Raw genomic sequence first — 19,566 nt, forward strand, 5'->3', positions numbered from 1 at the left:
GGCGGCGGCGGCCTCACGATCCTCCCCCGCGGGCCCGTCCCATCAAATCCGCACCGACCCCGTTGCGGCTCCGCCGGTGGCTCCTCGCTCACATTCCCGGCGGGCGGCGCCTCAGCTCGTAGCCCCGGACCCAGCGGCGGCGGCGGCGACGTGGGGAGGGGGGGAAGGGAAGGAGGAAGACTGGATCTGCAGCGGCAGCAGGCAGAGGAGTCGGGAGGAGGAGGAGGAGGAGCCGCTGAAGCAGGAGCAGCCGCTGCCAGAGCCGCCGTTCGCTACCCGCGGTGGGTCCCAGTCAATGCCCCTTTCTCTCTCTCCTATTGTCAATATCACCGGGCGGCTGGGTCCATGGCACACGCTCAACCGAACCTCCTAGCCAGCAGCACCCGCCTCCGACGCCCGCCCACTGGAGACTTCAAACGGGAAGCGAGACCTCATTGGCCGTCGTCTGCCTTCACTCCCCAGGCAGCATGTTCGGCTGAGACCTGATCAGGGACTGGCGGCGGGGGGAGGCGGAGAAACAGGAGGGTGGGAAGAGAAGAGGCCGGGGATTGGGCCGAGGCGTGAGGGACCCGGATGCAGCCGCGAGCTCGGGCCGTGCGGCCGCAGCTTCCGCTAAGCGGCTGGGTGGGCTGAAGGGAAGAAAGTAGGGGGCCGTCACTTTGGCTGGGAGAAGCTCCGTAATTCCGGGAGGTGTGCGACTGGCACATCAGCAAGAGAGGCTCCGTGCAATGGGAGCCTTTGGACTGCTATCCTCTTCAACCGGAGGATTCCGAGGGCCGGGGTGGGCGAGACCCTGGGCCCAGAGTCCGCCCTGTTCGGTGGCTAGCGTGTCCCCTCCGGGCTCGACTAGTCCCATTCAAGACTCAACCACACGCCGCGTAGAAAGCAGTGACGTGCCCCGCCCGCGCTAGCGTGCCACTGCTAGTATAAATGGGTCCCTTGAAGCCCGCTGGGAAAAACCCCAGCCGCCTCTCTCCACAGAACCTTGTAGAAAGAGGCCTGAGCCTGACACGGGAATTTAAACCCCCAGGGCCCGACCGAGGGTTGGGTAACGCTTTAATTTCTCTCACCTCATCTTTCCCTAAATGTCTGTTTTGAATATGGGCTCCCTGAAGCTCCTTGCAAGTCTCCGTGGTGGCCAGGGTTCAGTTAAGGCAGAAGGGAACACCGTCACCAGGCTCACCTCATTGGCCAGCTGGCTGCTTCAGCGTCGGGAAGACCCAACTGCAAACTGTAGGAGCTTTTAATTGGCAAGTGGAGTTCCTAACAGTTTAACCAAGAAGACTTCACCTCTATCCAGAACACGTGATAAAATATTTACAAATGTGCTTGCATCTCTGGTGAACCCTAGGCCAAAATGGTGCATTTCCAGACAATATTCTGGGATTGTCCATCTGTTTGAAGGCATGCTACATACATTTTTTGAGGCAAAAAAAGAAAGAAATCCTAAATGCGAACTACAAACATCAAGCCGCCAATTGTTTAAAACTCGGACAGTGGGGGAAGGGCAGATAAAAAAATAAACATCCACAATTCCTCAACTCAAAGATAACCACTGTAAGCATTTTGGTGTACTCCCTTCTGGAATTTTCTTCCTTTTATGTTACCGTGTTGTTCTGTAGCATAATTTTCCCCTTCAGTATTATATCATGTTTTCTATACACTTAGGGAATGGAATTATATTATAAAGTTCTTTGAACCATATATACAAATGACAGCCCCCTCCAAAAAAAAAAAAAAAAACACATTTGTGTTTCTCTTGTCGATCTAACACTCAATTGTTGCAAATTTATATGCCTGCTCCAAAAAATGACGGGTGAAAAAATGATTTTTGTGTCATGAAAGATAAATATATTCCTGCTTTAAACTGAAATGGGAAATGCCAAAAGGTGAGTCTTACATGGAAACCGGCTCCCCCTACTGTCTCCAGATGATTGGCCACTGTATAAACTTATGCCCATTTTTGCTCCAATAGTTATGGTTACCAGTAGGCCAGATGAAGTATAGAATACCACCAGCCTGTTTGCACCTTCAAGAAACTTATATTTCCATACCTCAGTCTTCATGAAAGTTCAGTAACTCAGCCAAGCAGAACCTATTTCCTCAATCTCTGATTGAGGGTAAGTGTAGAATTAAAACCAAGAAAGATTTTGAAGCCAATTCAATTTCCCTTGGCAACAGTTGAACCGTTAAAAAGTAGTGCATGTTTGAAATGCTCACAGCTGTTGCTTAGAACATTTCACATTTTGTAGAGTGAGGGTTTTGCTTGCAAATTATGGATCTCTATAAAGACAATTCATTTCAAAGTCATTTCATTTCTATAAAATGGCTGAGCAACTGAAATGAGCAGGGTTTTGGGGTTTGGGTTTTGTTTGTTTTTTAATAGAAACATCCTTACCTATGTTTTAATTTGTTTTCTGAACCAATAATTTCTTAAGGGAGTCCATGCATCCTAGGGGTGTGTATACTCCAAGGATAGTGCCAAGCAATCCATTTGGGACGGGAGAACAAAAAAAAAAAAAAAAAAAAGAGGGAATCTACTTATGCTTAATTTTGCTCTTTAAAAAAATAGCATTAAGCTCACCTAATATATACAGAACAAACAGCTCTTTTCTTGGTCCATGAAATGGTCCCTTGGCAAGAGCAGCATAAGAGATGGAAAAAGAGAGAGGTACTCATTCCCAGAGGCTGACAGTGGTGATCCAATCTAGTCAACCCCCATCAACCTGTTGTGACTTACTGCAGTTTTCTGGGTTAAATTAAGTGTATTTAATGATTAGATTATCTAGGTTTAATCTAATTAAACCCTCAAAACAGACAAATGACATTACAAGTGTCTTCTGCAAGGAAACCACAATGTATAACAAGTAAATTATAGAACTGAGGCTTTTAGTATCATTTGGCAGGCTGCTCAGTACCAGGAATTCAACTCGGGTACTCAACCACTGAGCTACATCCCAGCACTATTTTGTATTTTTATTTAGAGACAGGGTCTCACTGAATTGCTTATCACTCGCTGAGTCCTCCTGACTCAGCTTCCTAGGCTGCTGAGATTTCAAGTGTGCACCATCACCCTGGCTTAGCATCAAATTTTTGACAGCCACATTTCAAAGTTAAAATGACAATCTAATAAATCCAACCAAATTTTGGCTAAATAATAACAAAATCATCAAAAAGACTATTTGAAATGTGAATTTACATCTACTATCATTAACAACGGCATCCTAAATATAACTATGACTATTATAAGCTATATGATGGTACCATATGTGTACTTTATGACCAAATATACATATACTTAGAAGAATATACCCACAAAAAATATACTGACAGGAAAGCATGATTAAAAAGTTTTGAAAAAAAAAGTTTGGTGACCCGTATTCTAGATTATATGAAAAGAAATATTTTATAACCATTTGGGAGAACATTATTGACAAAACACAGTTTGTTGTTATAAAATGAAAATATTCACTTCCCAGATATGAAAGCTGAGCTTATTAATCTACTGGCCAGCTGGCCATGTGATTAGAAGACATAGACAATCAAACGATGGCTGACTGGTGAACTAAGGAAGGGCTAAGGTAATAAACAGAAGTAGCATCAAACCAATTATCAATGAGATACCATCTTCAGAGTTAGAGAAGCCCAAATTGGCTGTGTGGAAGGTAGGAGTACATGAGGCTGGTTGTTGTAAAAATAGTGAAAAAGCTGAGACAATAGCTGCTTTCTTTGGGGGGAAAAAAAAGAAAAAGAAATATATACACAACTAGTGTAAAAAAGGAATATTGGTATCTTGTTTCTTTGAGCCACATCTACCCACTAGGAAATACCTTCAGCAGCGAATTTCTTGGGTCACAATTTAAATATTACAGTTACATTTTTGGATGTACTTCAAGGTTGTAGCTTTTTCATAGCTTTCTATGATTAATGTTCATAATTATTGCTTGAGATTTAAAATGCTTAGGTACTCCAGTTCTCTACTTAGCAATTTGAGCTGCAATTCAGAAATGACTATCAGAGGACCTTTGAATTGTTTTCAGGAGAGGACCCATGTCACCCACTAGGGTCAAGGCAGGGAGAGCAGTCTTCTATCACTAAGAGTGAAGGAAAGTTGGGGGAATGGGAACAAGAAGAGAAAAACAACTTCAACAGTACTTTATTTCATGCAGGATAAAATGATGTGCCAGAAACAATACTTTTGCTTGTAAAATAGTCAATTTACACAATTAAATGGCCTAATTATAAGCATTATGAGAAGAACACAGACTCTCAGATCAGAGGTTATCCAGCTCTGACAGGAGCTAGAGCAAATTATTCACTCCTCCCAATCTTGGTTTCCTCGCCTATAAATAAGTAAATTAGGACTGGGGTTGTAGCTCAGTGGTAGAGTGCTCACCTCTTATGTGGAGGGCACTGGGTTCGATCCTCAGCACCACATAAAAATAAAATAAAAGTATTGTGTCCATCTACAATTAAAAAAATATTTTAAAAAATAAGCAAATTAACAGTTCCTAACTGATAGGATGGTTATCAGATTTAAATAATGTTATACATTTACTTCAATGCCTAGTATATGTCAACTGCTCAATAATTAGTTGTTGCCACAATCATCCATTTGCTTATTTTTAATACTCTTTATCCATCTTGAAAATTTTCCTTAAGCTTTCTTCCCCCTCCCCTCAAAATTTTATTCTGGCATATCTCCTATAGCATGAAGAAAATAAGGAGCAAGGAAACCAGAGACATGCCTTTCGATCCACTTCCTCACTAAATGATAGAATATATGTAGGAGCATTCATTAGCAATAGCAGGGGGTTCATTTTACAATACTCATATATACTTCTGAAAGTAAAAAAGAAATAGTTGACTTAACATCATTTCAGAGCTATATCTTCATTTCTAATTTATATTCCTTAAGAGACTCAAACTAGTTTTTTTTTTCTAAACTCACCTATTTTTCTTCCCCACCATAACTTCTATAACTGCCCTAGGACTGAAGCTCTAGTTTCTATCCTAACCCTGCCTTCAATGATGGTCTAGCCATCATTAGTGTGATGATCATATGCTTCCCACACACCCCTTTTCCCTTTGGGGACCACACTCTCTCATTCTTCATGTGATCCTGGAGTAACTCTTGGTCACAAGGCTTCCCTCTTCCTTCCCCCCAGAGAAATGAGTACATGAGTCAAAGGAATCAACTGGACCTTCCTGAAGATTTACTGTTTACATGCTGAAAAAACAGACTGAGATCAGAGATTATCCAGCTCTGACAGGAGCTAGGGCAAAGTATTCACTCCTCCCAAGCTTGGTTTCCTCACCTGTAAATAAGCAAACTAACATTTCCTAATTCACAGGATAGTCATCAGATTTAAGTAAAGTTATATATTTACTCTAGTGCCTAGCAAATGTTAACTCCTCAAAATTACTAGTTATTACTTGCTATTACAATCTTTCATTTTATTATTTTTAATGATCTTTATCCATCTAGAAATTTTTCTTTATGCTTTCTTACCCCTATAGAAATGATGTAAATTGGAGCTAGGTGGGGTGGTGCATGCCTATAATCCCAACAATTTGGGAGGCTGAGGCAGGAAGATCCCAAATTCAAAATCAGCCCCAGCAACTTAGTAAGGCCTTAAGCAACTTAATGATATGGCTCAGTGGTTCAATTGCTGAGAAGGAAGGAAGGAAAGGAAGGAAGGAAGGAGAAAAGAAAGAAATATAGAAAGGAAGGAAGGAAAGAAAGAGAAAGAGAAATCATGTAAGTTGGAACTACTTGTGACTATAAAGTGGTAAAGCTACATCCTGTAGGAAGCCAACCCTTGGAAGAAACTTGAGCAAACACCAAGTTCTAGCAATTATTGGAACTGCTGGATTCAGCTATTCATGAAACTCATTTCCCATATATAAGCCTCCTCACCAAATTTTTCCCCTTTTTTGTTTAATCCACTGTGGAGTAGGAGTTCTATAACTTACACCCAAAGAATTCTGAATAATAATGCCCAGGCAAGTCACTTAACTGCTCCATGCTTCAATTTACTTTAAGTCTGGAACTTGGGGTTTTCTACAAGTTGAACTAAATGAAGTATTTAGATTAAATCTAATGTTGCTGAGCATAAGAGCCCACACCTATAATTACAGTGACTTGGAGGCTGAGGCAGCAGGATTGCAAGTTCAAGGTCAGCCTTAGCAATTTAGGGAGGCCCTAAGCAATTCAGCAGGACCCTGTCTCAAAAATAAAAAATAAAAATAAAAAGGGCTGTAGATATGGCTCAGTGGTAAAGCGCCCCTGGGTTAAATTCTTGGTACCAGAAATTTAAAATAAATAAATCTAATCCTATGCATGAAAGGGAAACATTTAAAGTGACCCTGCCAGGAATTGTTTCCTGATGTAACTCATCAAGTTTAATTTATTCATGTGACTTTTTTTTAAAAGTTCAGATTTAAAGTAGATATTCTTAAGAATTACACTTGAAGAGTTGTGTTGTATAAGTCCGTCTAGAACACAGATATATAAGAAAGGAACAGTGTAGAGACCTACCAAATGTGAAAATCACTATTCTTTAGCAAACTGCCTTTGAATAAGTTATTTTTACTTTGTCTTTTGAAACACTAAGGTCATATTTTCTATAATTCAATCTAATTGAAAGTTACAGCTAGTGTTCTTTTTCTTAATATTTATTTTTTAGTTGTAGTTAGCCACAATATCTTTATTTTATTTATTTTTTTATGTGGTGCTGAGGATCGAACCCAGGGCCTTGCACCAGCTAGGCGAGTGCTCTACTGCTGAGCCACAACCCCAGCCCCCTTATCTATCTTGTATAGAGAAAGAACGTTGCTTTTAAGGTGATAAAATTGGGTAAAAATCTATGAACATGTAAATCATAACTAAAGTGTTCTAAAACAGCAAGACAACAAAAAGAGGGTACAAACTTAAACCCGAGCACACTGTTACTAAAACAAAATAAACATTTAAGATCAATGTATATGATCTTACATGGTACTGGTAATTAAAACTGCAAACATCTGCATAGCAATGCAGTGCACTTTCATATGTACTATTTAATTTGAGCCTTAACTCTGCTGGCACATATTATTTTCATCTTTGAGAATCAGGGAGGTTGCCCAATATCAGATAACTAGTAACTAGTAGAATCACAATTCAAACACTTCCAAGAGCCAGACCTCTTCATACAATATCAAGTAACCCCTGTCTCTTTGCTAATGATGGGTCCAAGTAATTGAATATTATTTTTTTGACACAATACCTATATTTCACTTATTTATTTTTATGTGGTGCTAAGGATCGAACCCAGGGTCTCGAACATGCGAGGCAAGTGTTCAGATTTAAATTAGAGCCACAACCCCAGCCCCAATTGAATATTATTATTTCCATCTTACAGAAGGAAAGACTACTAAAATACACAGGTTAAATATCTTCTATGAGGTCATAACTTAAAGAAAGTAGAAACAATGAATGCCATCTTCCCATCACCACCATGAGCTCCCATTTGTTGGAAACTATGAGCCAGGAACTTTGGCGAGTACTTTATATGTTTGATATTGTTTAAACTTCAAAATAACACATTGACAGAAACATTATCTCACTTTACAGATCTTGAAACAAAGATACAGGAAGCCTATGATTCTTTTTCAAGGTCATACATCTAGTAGAAAATCTTGAGTTGGAGTTAAAACTAGAAGTCAGGCAGTGAAATTCCTTTCCTCCCCTGCACCCCATCCACCCCTAGAAAGTCTCAAAACAATATAATATGGTTTATATATAGTGCTGGGGCTGGAGATGTGGTTCAATGATTAAGTGCCCCTGAGTTCAATCCCTGGTACCAAAAAAAAAAAAAAAAACTTATATATGGTGCTGTGTAGAATATATAGAAAACATGAAGCCTTTCCAGCACATTTCCTTGATACTTAAGTCTCTCCCAAAACACAAAGAATCTCCACTCTGTCTTTGATGAGAAACACTTTTTACTGGTAGAGTTAGGTTGCAGAATGGATCCAAACCAACCTCCCTCTTAATGAACAGAAGATTTTCTAGAGAATTTGGGTTTAAAGATAGAGGCAGTAGTCATCTCCAGTACTCGAAAATGTTCTGTTTGATGGTATTTCTAAGTCAAGAAAGCTTATATTCTCAGAATGGGGAGGTTGGTGACCCAGTTAACAAACCAGTTGGCAACTAGAACAAAGTATTTATGGAAAAGTATCTTTGAAAAACAAGCATTGGATGAGCCTCATTGAAAACATAAAATCTCAGCTGTCCTGACCCCTAAGGAAAAGAAAAAAAGTTATCATTAGCTAAAAACCCACTGGCTTCACAGGCAAACTGTAGTAAATGTTCAAGAGAAATCATTATCCTCAAGATGCTCAGGACATTTCAACAGATATTTTCAACACTTAACATAGGAGAATTTTCCTAACCATATTTTCATTCTTTGTTTTTTTCACCATGAACATTTTCATTCTTTTATTTAACCATTCTCTCATATATTCATTCTAAACATTTAGGAACCCACTCTGGGGAAATTCAAATATGACTATGACACAGTAAGTGCTCTCAGTCTGGAGTATTACAAGATGTTATGATCAAGGGCTAATTATTATGGGATCCTGGTGCAATACCTTGTGATCAGGAGGGGAAAATGGAAAAATAAAAAGGGAGGAAAAGAATGTGACACTGGTAACACTCAGAACTCTTGTTCACTTCTGGCTTGGGACATGCTTCCTTTGTTTTTTGTTTGTTTAAGGTGTTCTTTCCTGTGGACCAGTAACTATCCAAAGTGGTTCATATAGAATATTTATTTTCATCTTACTAAGTGTGTTTGTTAGTCAGCTTTTCAGCTATGACTGAAAAAACTGACAAGAACAATTTAGAGAAGGAAAATTTATTTTGGCTCACAGTTCCAGAGGTTGAGTCTATCATTTGTGGAGTCCATTGCTCTGGGTCCAAGGCAATCCAGAACATCATGGCCAAAGGGCCCAGTGGAGGAATGCTTCTCCATTCGTGACAGCCAAGGGAGCAAAGAAAGGGAAGGGGGAAGGAGAAATGGAAGATGAATCCTTCCAGAGCACACCCCTATTAACCTAGCTCCTCTAGCCATGCTGCCCACCTGCCTACCACCTAGGCAGTCCATTCAAACTTTTTAAGATGGACTGATTAGGTTACTCTCACAGTGTGGTCATTTCACCTCTGAATATTCCTGCATGAACACAAGAGATTTTAGGGGACACACCAGATCCAAATCATAAAAATCAATATTAACGTCCTCCTCTTTTTCCTTCAGAATTGGAAACTACAAACAAAGAAAAAATTGGAAATTAGAACCCTCACTTTACTGGCTTTCTACGCTTTGTGATATCAAGGTACTAAACAGATTTGGGGGTTCTTGCTCTTCAGTTGAAGCAGCAAGAACCTTACTGAGGACATACCGGGGTTGATGGAAGCCAAGAGAGAAACATATAATTCAAATTCTGGGCAGGGATGCACCTATCCACAGCAAGCAGACACTAGTGGCAGGATGGAGGCCTCAGGCCCTTTTTGGTCTCTATCCCTTGCCATAATTGTACTTTCTTCCTTCTTCTCTTGCTTTCTTTGGGGGTGAGACTAGGTAGTACAAAATGGCAGGTCAAGCTCTCACATTTGTATTGCCTCCACTTAAGAGGACAGCCAGAACTTAGACTAGAATCCTTTAGTTGTTTTGTGTTTTTTTTTAATATATATTTTTCAGTTGTAGGTGGACACAATATCTTTATTTCATTTTTATGTGATGCTGAGGATTGAACCCAGTGCCTCCCATGTGCTTGATGAGCACTATACCACTGAGCCACAACCTCAGCCCCTAGAATCCTTTAGTTTTAACTTAAATTTCCTGGAAAAGATACCCTCACCTGGTCCAATCAACTATGGCCAGGGTATTATAGTCATATTGCACAAAATAAAAATTGGTCAAGGAATCCTTTGAGATATTTTTTTCTATTGCTAAGCATAAATTCTGACATTTCCATGTGTGTTGGGGAGAAAAAAAAGAGAAGAAACCAGAGCCCTGAAATGCACCCAATTGTCTACTTAGAACATCTTTGATTATTTCTTCAAATTAAATTTAGAATAGTAGGGTTCTGTTTTTCATTTGTTTGTTTTGGATACTGGGGATTCAACCCAGGGGCACTTTACCACTAAGCTACATCCCCAATCCTAAAATAGTAGACTTATTTTATTTATTTATTTATAATTTTATTTTATTATTTTTGGTCCTGGGGATTTAACCCAGGGGTACTTAACCACTGACCCACATCTCCAGCCCATTTTTTATTTTGAGACATGGTCTCACTAAGTCACTTAAGGCCTTACTAAATTGCTGAGGCTGACTTTAAACTTGTGATCCTCCTCCCTCAGCCTCCCCACATCCAGCTATGATGGTAGATTTAATAGTCTAAGAATCTGAATGTTTTGAGTTCTTGATAAAGTTCTGCCACATTATCAACCCTATAACTCACTTTCTCACCTTGTCTACATTTATAGACCAAATATTTGAAACTAATTATAACTCTCATCCCTTTAATTACACAGGTAAAATAGTTAAAATATTTTCCATGGATTTAGTAGTGATTTGTATTTCTTTTTCTGCAAATTGAGTAATGGTGTTTTTGCTTTTTTTTTTTTTTCTATTACAGTTTTAGTGTCTTTGTGATTTATTTATGTGAAGTAAATTGATTTTACATAGAAGAGTATAATTTATTGCCTTTGGGATTTTTTTTCTTTGCTAAGCATAAATTCTTAGAAAATCTTTCCCTTAAAAATTTCTCCCCCTGGAAATCTTTCATACGAAAATATTCCTAAGGTTCACAGGGATATTCATTGTAGAATTTTAATAACAAAAAAATAGAAACAACCTAAATATGTATTAGCTGAAGGATAGTAAAAAGTTGTGGTGCATCCAGACCATGGGATGCTATGTAAGCATTAAATATAAAGGAAATGTCTATCATATGGGAAAATGTTTATGATTTAAGTGAAAAAAGAGCAAATCATAAAATTATAGGTAAAGTAGTATCTTATTTATATTAGGAAAACCTGAGCTATGAAATACATACATAGATCTATACAAAATAAACCTGGGCATTTAGGGTAGACATAACCCCTGTAAATACCTAGAAAAAGTCTGGGATAGGCTGGGGATGTGGCTCAAGCGGTAGCTCACTCGCCTAGCATGCGCAGGGCACTGGGTTCGATCCTCAACACCACATAAAAATAAAATAAAGATATTGTGTCCACCGAAAACTAAAAAAATTAAAAAAAAAAAAGGTCTGGGATACAACAGTAAAGACTTTGGGGTATGGGTTGAATCCTTTCTGCCATAATCCTTTAGTTTTAATTCAAAGTTTCTGGGAAAGAGACCCTGGCCCAGCTGGTCCAATCCACTACGCCTGAGCAGTGAAGTCATATTGCACAAAATGAATGTTAGATGGGGGACTTTCTGCTGTTTCCATGTGTTTATATTTTAGGATTCTATTAGTTGGTATTAAACTGTATGTTCTCTTCTATAACCTAATTTTTCACTCAACATCATATTTTTCGTTTGTTTTCTAAGGTACTAGGGATTAAACTTTGGGTGTTTGTACCACTAAGGTACATCCCCAGACCTTTTTATTTTTATTCTTGCTAAACTGCTCAGGCTGGCCTCACACTTAAGATCTCCCTGCCTCACTCTCCAGAGTCTCTGGGATTACAGGTATAAGCCACTTTACCAGGCTCATCATGTTCTGAACTTGACCATATTGACATGAACACTAGATCACTCACTCTCACTGCCATGTAGCATTCTATTTATAAATGCTCTGTAGTTTATTTATCCTCTTGTTTGTGTGGCTTGGGTTATTCCCAGCATTTTACTACTTTGAACAGTGGTGCTGTGGACATTCCTGGGCACATCTCCTTGTATACTGTAGTTTTTCTAGTGTGTGTATCTAGAAGTGATACCTAGTAAATTGCTTTCCTTAACAATTGTACCAATTTATAATCTACTAGCAGTATCTAAGACATTCTAAGGCTTAAAAAAAAAAAAACTTATTCACCCAGAGTAGACATTTATCTATGTTATCTTCTAATTTTTGTTTTTATTTTTCTTTTCACTAAATTCTAATCAACATTAAATTAATTTGGGGCTGTGGTCTGTGATAAGAACCTGAACTGATAACTAATAAATAACCAATTCTCCTGCTATCATTTATTGACAAACACCTTCTTCTTCATTATACACTCCCCTGCCCCCACAACTAGGGGTGGAACCTCAGGCCTCACACAGGCTAGGTAAGCATTCTACTACAGAGCTACATTCTCAACCCTTTTTTTTTTTTCATTTTTTAATATTTGTTTTTTAGTTTTCAGCGGACACAACATCTTTGTTTGTATGTGGTGCTGAGGATCGAACCCAGGCCGAACGCATGCCAGGCGATCGTGCTACCGCTTGAGCCACATCCCCAGCCCCAACCCTTTTTATTTCTTATTTATTTATTTATTTATTTATTTGTTTGTTTGTTTGTTTGTTTTTATGGTGCTGGGGATTGAACCCAGGGCCTTGTGTCTGTGAGGCAAGCACTCTACCAACTAAACTGTATCCTTAGCCTTTTTTATTTTAAGACAGTTTCACTAAGATTCCCAGTTTGACTCCAACTTGTGATCCTCCTGCCTCAGCCTCTTGAGTAGCTGGGATTACAGGAATACACCACTGCACACAATTTTTTGGGTTTTTTTGTTTTTGTTTTTGTATTGGGAATTAAACTCAGGGACATATGACCACTGAGCCACATCCCCAGCCCTATTTTTATTTTATTTAGACAGTGTCTCACTGAGTTGTTTAGTGCCTCACTATTGCTGAGGCTGGCTTTGAACTCTTAATCCTCCTGCCTCAGCCTCCCAAGCCACTGGGATTACAGGTATGCGCCACCATACCCGGCTTGCACTCAGCTTTTCTCTTTTTCTTATTCTCACTTGATGATTCATCTAGTTGAATTTCAGTATCATTTTGTAGAGCTGTCCTAAAAAACCCATTGGAATTTCACTATAATTACTTTGGGCCCATGTATAATTTGAGAATGATCCTCTCATGTTCTCAAACTTAAATGACTAAACTCCTCACTGCACAAAATCCAGTGCCCTCAGCCTGCAACTCAAGTCTCACCCACAATCATGTCTCAGGCTCAAATTTTATATCAGAACCATGTCCTCATCCTCCTGTCCCCCGGCATTCCTTATTGATTTTCACTCCAACTTTTTTGCCCATAAGATTCCCTCCCATCAAGAATTTGAACCCTTCCTTCCACTTCTCCTTGTTTTGTTTATTCAAACCTTTCCTTCTTCCAAAGGCTGGCCTGGGCTGCATCTGTATCCTTGTCAGGAGTCATCTCACTATCTCACACTGCCATCCACTTGCCTCACATGTCTGTCTTCGAACTCTCTGATTCTCTGAGTTTAAGTAAAATAAGGAAAAGGAAACACGTAGAACTTGCCTGGAGAGAAGTCAATAAGAGCAGTTGCTGGTGAAAAGAGCAGCAGCCAAGTTAGGCATTCCACTTTCTATATATCTGGAGCCCGGAAGTAGAAGAAGTACCAGGATAAATTGGAAAAGAGAAACTGGAGCTAGTTCCTCAATAGCTCACCATGCCCAGCTATGGCCCTGAGGTCTGCCAACTTGCACACACACCAGCTCATTTAACCTTTGCAAAACTCAATGCAGTAGGCAGCATGATCTCCATTCTACCAATCAGGATAAAGAGGCTTGCAGGTTAAATGCCAGGTTATGCAGCTAGGAATGGATAGTGCCAGGTCTGCAATTCTACCTTCTAATTGACATCAGTTTACCATTCTTTCTGCCATATCCACAGCTGCTTCCCCATTAATCATGCTAATTTTTAAACATTTTGGATTTTTATTTTTAGTCCTGGTAACATAACCCACATAAAATTTACCCTCTTGCTGCGTGTGGTGGCACACACCTGTAATCCCAGCAGCTCAGGTGGCCAAAACAGGAGGATCAGGAGTTCAAAGCCAGCCTCAAAAAAGTGAGGCCCTGAACAAATCAATGAGACCCTGTCTCTAAATAAAATACAAAATAGGGCTGGGGATATGGCTCAGTGGTTGAGTGCCCCTGAGTTTAATCCCCAGTACCAAAAAGAAAAAAGGAAAAAAAGAAAGAAAATGGTTAATTGTTTTTTGGGGTTTTTTTTGAGGGGGTACTGGAGATTGAACTCAGGGGCACTCAACCACTAAGCCACATCCCCAGCCCTTTTTTGTATTTTTGTATTTTTTTTTTTTTTTTTTTTTTTTTTTTTTTTTTTTAGAGACAGAGTATCAGTGAGTTATTTAGGGCCTTGCTAAATTGCTGAGACTGGCTTTGAACTCTAGATTCTCCTGCCTTAGCCTCTTGAGCCACTGGGATAATAGGCATGTGCCAATGCACCTGACTCCTCTTAACCATTTTCAATTGAACAGTTCAGTAGTATATTCACATTGTATAACATATCTCTGGGTCTTTTTCATGTTGCAAAACTGAAACTCTACAACCATTAAACAGCTTCACATTTCTTGCTCCCACCAGCCCCTCCCTGAGAATAACCATTTTACTTTCCATTTCTATGATACTGACCACTCCAGATGTTTCATATAAGTGGAATCATAGAATATCTGCCCTTTTGAAATTGATTTGTTTCACTCAGCATAATGTTTCAAGGTCGATCCACATTGTAGCATGTGACAGGATTTCCTTAAATTTTAAGGCTGAATAATGTTCCCTTGCATGTGTATACCACATTCACTTTTTCCATTCATCTCTCTAGAGACACCTTGGCCACTTCTGCCCGCTGACAGTCATGATTATTCTGCAGTGAACATGGGTGTGCAAATATCTCTTTGAGTTCCTGCTTTCAAATCTTTTGGGTATATATTCAGAAGTGGGATTGTTGGATCATATGGTAATTCTATTTTTAATTTTTTGAGGAATTATGTTCACTTTTGAACAAATAGCCCATTCTCATGGACTCTACTGCAACATGGTAACAGGCGGCATATTGCCTTCCCTCTAATTAAATTGAAAATAGCAATCATGCTCATATATAACCATTAAAATATGTTTAAACTTCTTACTTAGGATGCATCAATTACACTGTTGGCAACTGTAGACACTTCCATTTCCTCCCAGTCTCAGTTAACAAGCTGTTCTTCACTTTTAACAACCCCCGCCCCCAATATCCAGGGTCACTAGAGCAGAAGATGCAGGATAGAAGAGCCTGTTTTGTTCAATACCATGCCCCAGAGAACTGGCATATAACACACACTCAAAAAAAAATTGGATAGAAGAGCAAGTAAGTACATGAATGAAAAGCCATCTTCCTGAGCATAGTTTAAGAAATTGAACTTAACCCTGGAGGGAGGTGTGTGTGGAGCAGAGAATAGTACCTCTTGTTCCCAGCAAGCAGGAAGTAGAACACAGATGGCAAAGAGACAGTCAATGACATGATTTTTGCCAGAATGATGATACCATCCCTAAGACAAATTCAGACTAAAGCTCTGATCATAAGATCATACCAACCATGAGCAATAGGGAGTTTGGGAATCTGAATTCTAATGATAAGGTCCTGCTGGGTTGGTAGAACTGTGCTCTAGGAAGGAAAAGGCAGGAGAGTACTAACAGTACAGAGCCACCTTTCCCATCTCTCCTGCCCATAGGCAGAGAGCACTTGAAGCAAAAACATTGTCACACCTGGTAGCAGATTCCTCGTTGGCCAATTGGTGATCACAAGGTTGACTGACATCCTCTGATGGGACCCCAAGCATGAGGGCAGAGAGAGAATTAATTCAACACACTGAAAGTAGTTATTGTCTCATGGAGGGAGCAAGCTCTCCTACTCTCCTTCCATCTTTTGAGTGGATGCATAATTTTGGGGAAAGAATTATAGGAAATAGGATTATACTGAATTAATAAACATTAAATAGACTGAATAAAAAGTGCACAGATTTATCAACAGTATAGATCCTAGAGCAAATTATTCAGGAGAAATTATGCTTGCACATATTTTAGGAGTTAATGAATTGTAAACTCTCTTCCATTCAGATGAAGGGACTGAATTCAAGAGAAAATTATTTTGTCCTCTAAAAGGAATGGAAGACAAGCTTAGGTTGCTTAGTAACTAGTGGAATCTTTTCTTATTCTTATTCAGGAATTTAAATTCACATCAGCATATCAATACAGTAAATAGTGAGGACCTTTAATATATTGCTTTTAGAGGAGTCAGCATGGCTAAGTGGAAAATCAACTAAACTTGGGGTCAAAACACTTGACTTCAGGAATTGGTACTGCTTTGACCACTTTAGACTTTTAGAAAATTGTCCAGTTGTCATCACCTATTATCCACATCACCAGTAGAAAGATACAAATCTGACCATGTTTCTCTCCTACATTTGCCTACAGGGCAAATTCCAAATATCTCTGTTTAGGACATTCCTTCATTATCGGACTGCAACTTATGGAACCAGCCTTAACTTCCATAATTTGCTGCTCACTTTTATCAAGCAACACTGTATAAACATACTTAACTCACACCTCCTGTGCTCTAACACCTCTTCATTGATTTGGCAAACAAACTTGTACTCAGCCCTGACTTTTCTTTTAGACCTCTCTATGTCCACTGACCTTCTCTACACTGTCTACACCTACACAGTGATGACTGTATTATAATTAGTTATTTGCATGATCATAGTAATAAGATTTGCCTTCCCAATAAATTCCTTTTCTCACTAGCTTTTCTTTTTCCTTTCTGTCTTCTTTTTTTTGGGGGGTGCTGTTGGGGGTACCGGGAATTGAACTCAGAGACACTCCACCACTGAACCAGATCTCCAGCCCTATATTTTCTATTTTATTTAGAGGCAGGGTCTTACTGAGTTGTTTAGCACCTTGCTAAATTGCTGAGGCTGGCTTTAAACTTGTGATCCGCTGCCTCAGCCTCCCAAGCATGTACCACCACACCTGGTTACCAGCTTTTCATTTTTAACTCTAAAAGTGGTATCTTTTGTTGTTGTTGTTCTGGGGACTGAACCCAGGGCCTCTAGCATGCTAAACAAGCACTTTACCAATGAACTATATCCGTAACCCTTAAAAGTGATACATTTGTAATCATATAAGTTCAAAGTACAGGAGGCAAAATATCTCCTGAAAAATCTCCCAAAGACCATTCTTGTAAACATAAGAGCAGGAACCATGAGTTTCCTTCTTCAGATTCTCAGAACATAGTTCCTAATAGATAAGAGTCCTTCATAAATAGTATCAAAGGAATGAATCTATAAAATGAAGATGATATAATTGTCAGTACTAGTCAAAAGTGTTGCAGTGATGGGATCATGCAAGATAACGATTACAAAAGTTCTTTAGACTGGAAAGCATTATGCAAGTACCAAATAACATAATCAATGGCTAATACCTCTGGATCTGACTTTATCTGGCTTCCACTACCTGGCAAACTTGGTTTCAATGATGATGACAGTAGTGGTGGTGGCCAACACTTACTGAGTACTTTTTGAGTCCCCAGCACTATGAAAAGTGTTTAACCCACATTGACTGGTTTAATTCTTATTACAACTGATAGGGATTAAGAGATATTAATTTTCCCATTAAAAAAATTTTTTTTAAATGTTGATGGACCTTTATTTTATTTATTTATACATGGTGGTGAGAATTGAACCGAGTGCCTCACACATGCTAGGCAAGCGCTCTACCACTGAGCCACAACCCAGCCTCCATTTTTTTTTTTCAAATGAAGAAACTAAAGCCTAGAGAAGTTATCTAATTTGTCCCTCCTGCCCCCACCCCAAATCACAGAAATAAAGAGGATTTAAATCTAGGAAACCTGGCATCCATGTCCACACTCTGTTTGTTTGGGTACTGGGGATTTAACTCAGGGGCACTCAACCACTGAGCCACATCTCCAGCCCAATTTTTTTATTTTATTAGAGACAGAGTCTCAGTGAGTTGATTAGTGCTTCACTATTGCTGAGGCTGGATTTGAACTTTCGATCCTCCTGTCTCAGCCTCCCCAGCCGCTGGGGTTACAGGCATGCACCACCACGCCCGGTCTCAAATTCACACTCCTAACCACTTCATATGACTACCTCAAATATTCTGAAGAGGAGCCCTGACCCTAACGGGAAACAACTACTTCCCATCCCTACATAGCTCCTTGTTCCAGTTTTGAGTCAGAAGCAACATCCCTATAAGTCCTTGTCTCCTCAATATGTAAAGTGGGGATATTAATGGTTCCTAACTCACAAAGTTGTTTGCAAGGATTATCTTTGACACCACCTCAGGTCACAATGACAGGAAGGGGATCAAACCTAGAGCCGGAGTCAGCAACTGATTGCTTTGTAACAGGTACAGCAGTAAAGAGAAGTGAAATAACCATCCTGTTACAGAGAACAATGAATCCTAATTGGGGAGGAGCTAAGTATCTATTAATGCATACATTTAAATGTCCAAATGACACTGAAGTCTAGCAATCTAATTTATCAGTCATGGCCTAACAAATAAGTTCTCATGAAGAAAATAAGCATTCAAAAGATGAGACATTCATTTCTGGAACAAACAGAAATGGAAATAAAAATCCATGACATGTCACACGTATAACAGAGGTGTGAGTAAAGAACAATGCAAGCAGAGAGAGAACAGCACCAGACGGTGCTTAGATCCAGAGTGGCCCTTAAGTCTTGTTTAAAAAAAAAAATCAATCCACCATTAAAAGGAGTTGCCAGATAAAGAGTTGCAGCTCCATCCAGCCAACTGACGGTAAGATCTCTGTGGGAATCACAGCCACTGAGGGTCTCCAGGGTGAGAAAATTTGGTTAAACTTCCTACTGGGATTTGTTGAGGGCCACAGCAGAGTGGGGATGACACATGGCATTTTGCCAGAAGAGAGGGGCTGGGGACGGCTGTGACCCTCAACAGGGATTTAATTCAATTTCTGAAACAAGGTACATTATTTGTAAAGGTCCTAAGGAGCCAGGACGTTTTTGTTGTTGTTTCTTTTTTTCTTTTTTTTCCTTCTTTTCAATCTAAGTTATTTATTTAAGCTATTTCCCCCCACAAAGGGATGGAAGATCCGTATAAAGGGCATCATTTGTTACAAGCAAGGTGAGCTTAAGTTCTGGTACTTCCTTGATCTTCATACAGAATAATGGTCTAAACCAGTGCGGTGGTCCCAGTGCCTGGGTAATGGACCAGATTCTCCATTCACCTTCACAACCAGTTGGAAGTGAAGTCACTTAAGGGTTATGGAATAGAGAATGGTTACCATCTCCCCAGGGGGAAGGCCTTGATTCTGATGTGGAGACCAGGAAAGGCCATGAACTCAGGTGTCTCGTGCTTTCTGTGGTGCGACTCAAGGAAAGCATTCAGCATTCTCTCTCTCTCTCTCTCTCTCTCTCTCTCTCTCTCTCACACACACACACACACACACACACACACACACTAACCCCACACACACACCCGAGGGCGATAAAGTAAGACAGGG

This window comes from Spermophilus citellus (assembly GCF_964194105.1).
Source record: "Spermophilus citellus genome assembly, chromosome: 4".
NCBI classification, from domain to species: Eukaryota; Metazoa; Chordata; class Mammalia; order Rodentia; family Sciuridae; genus Spermophilus; species Spermophilus citellus.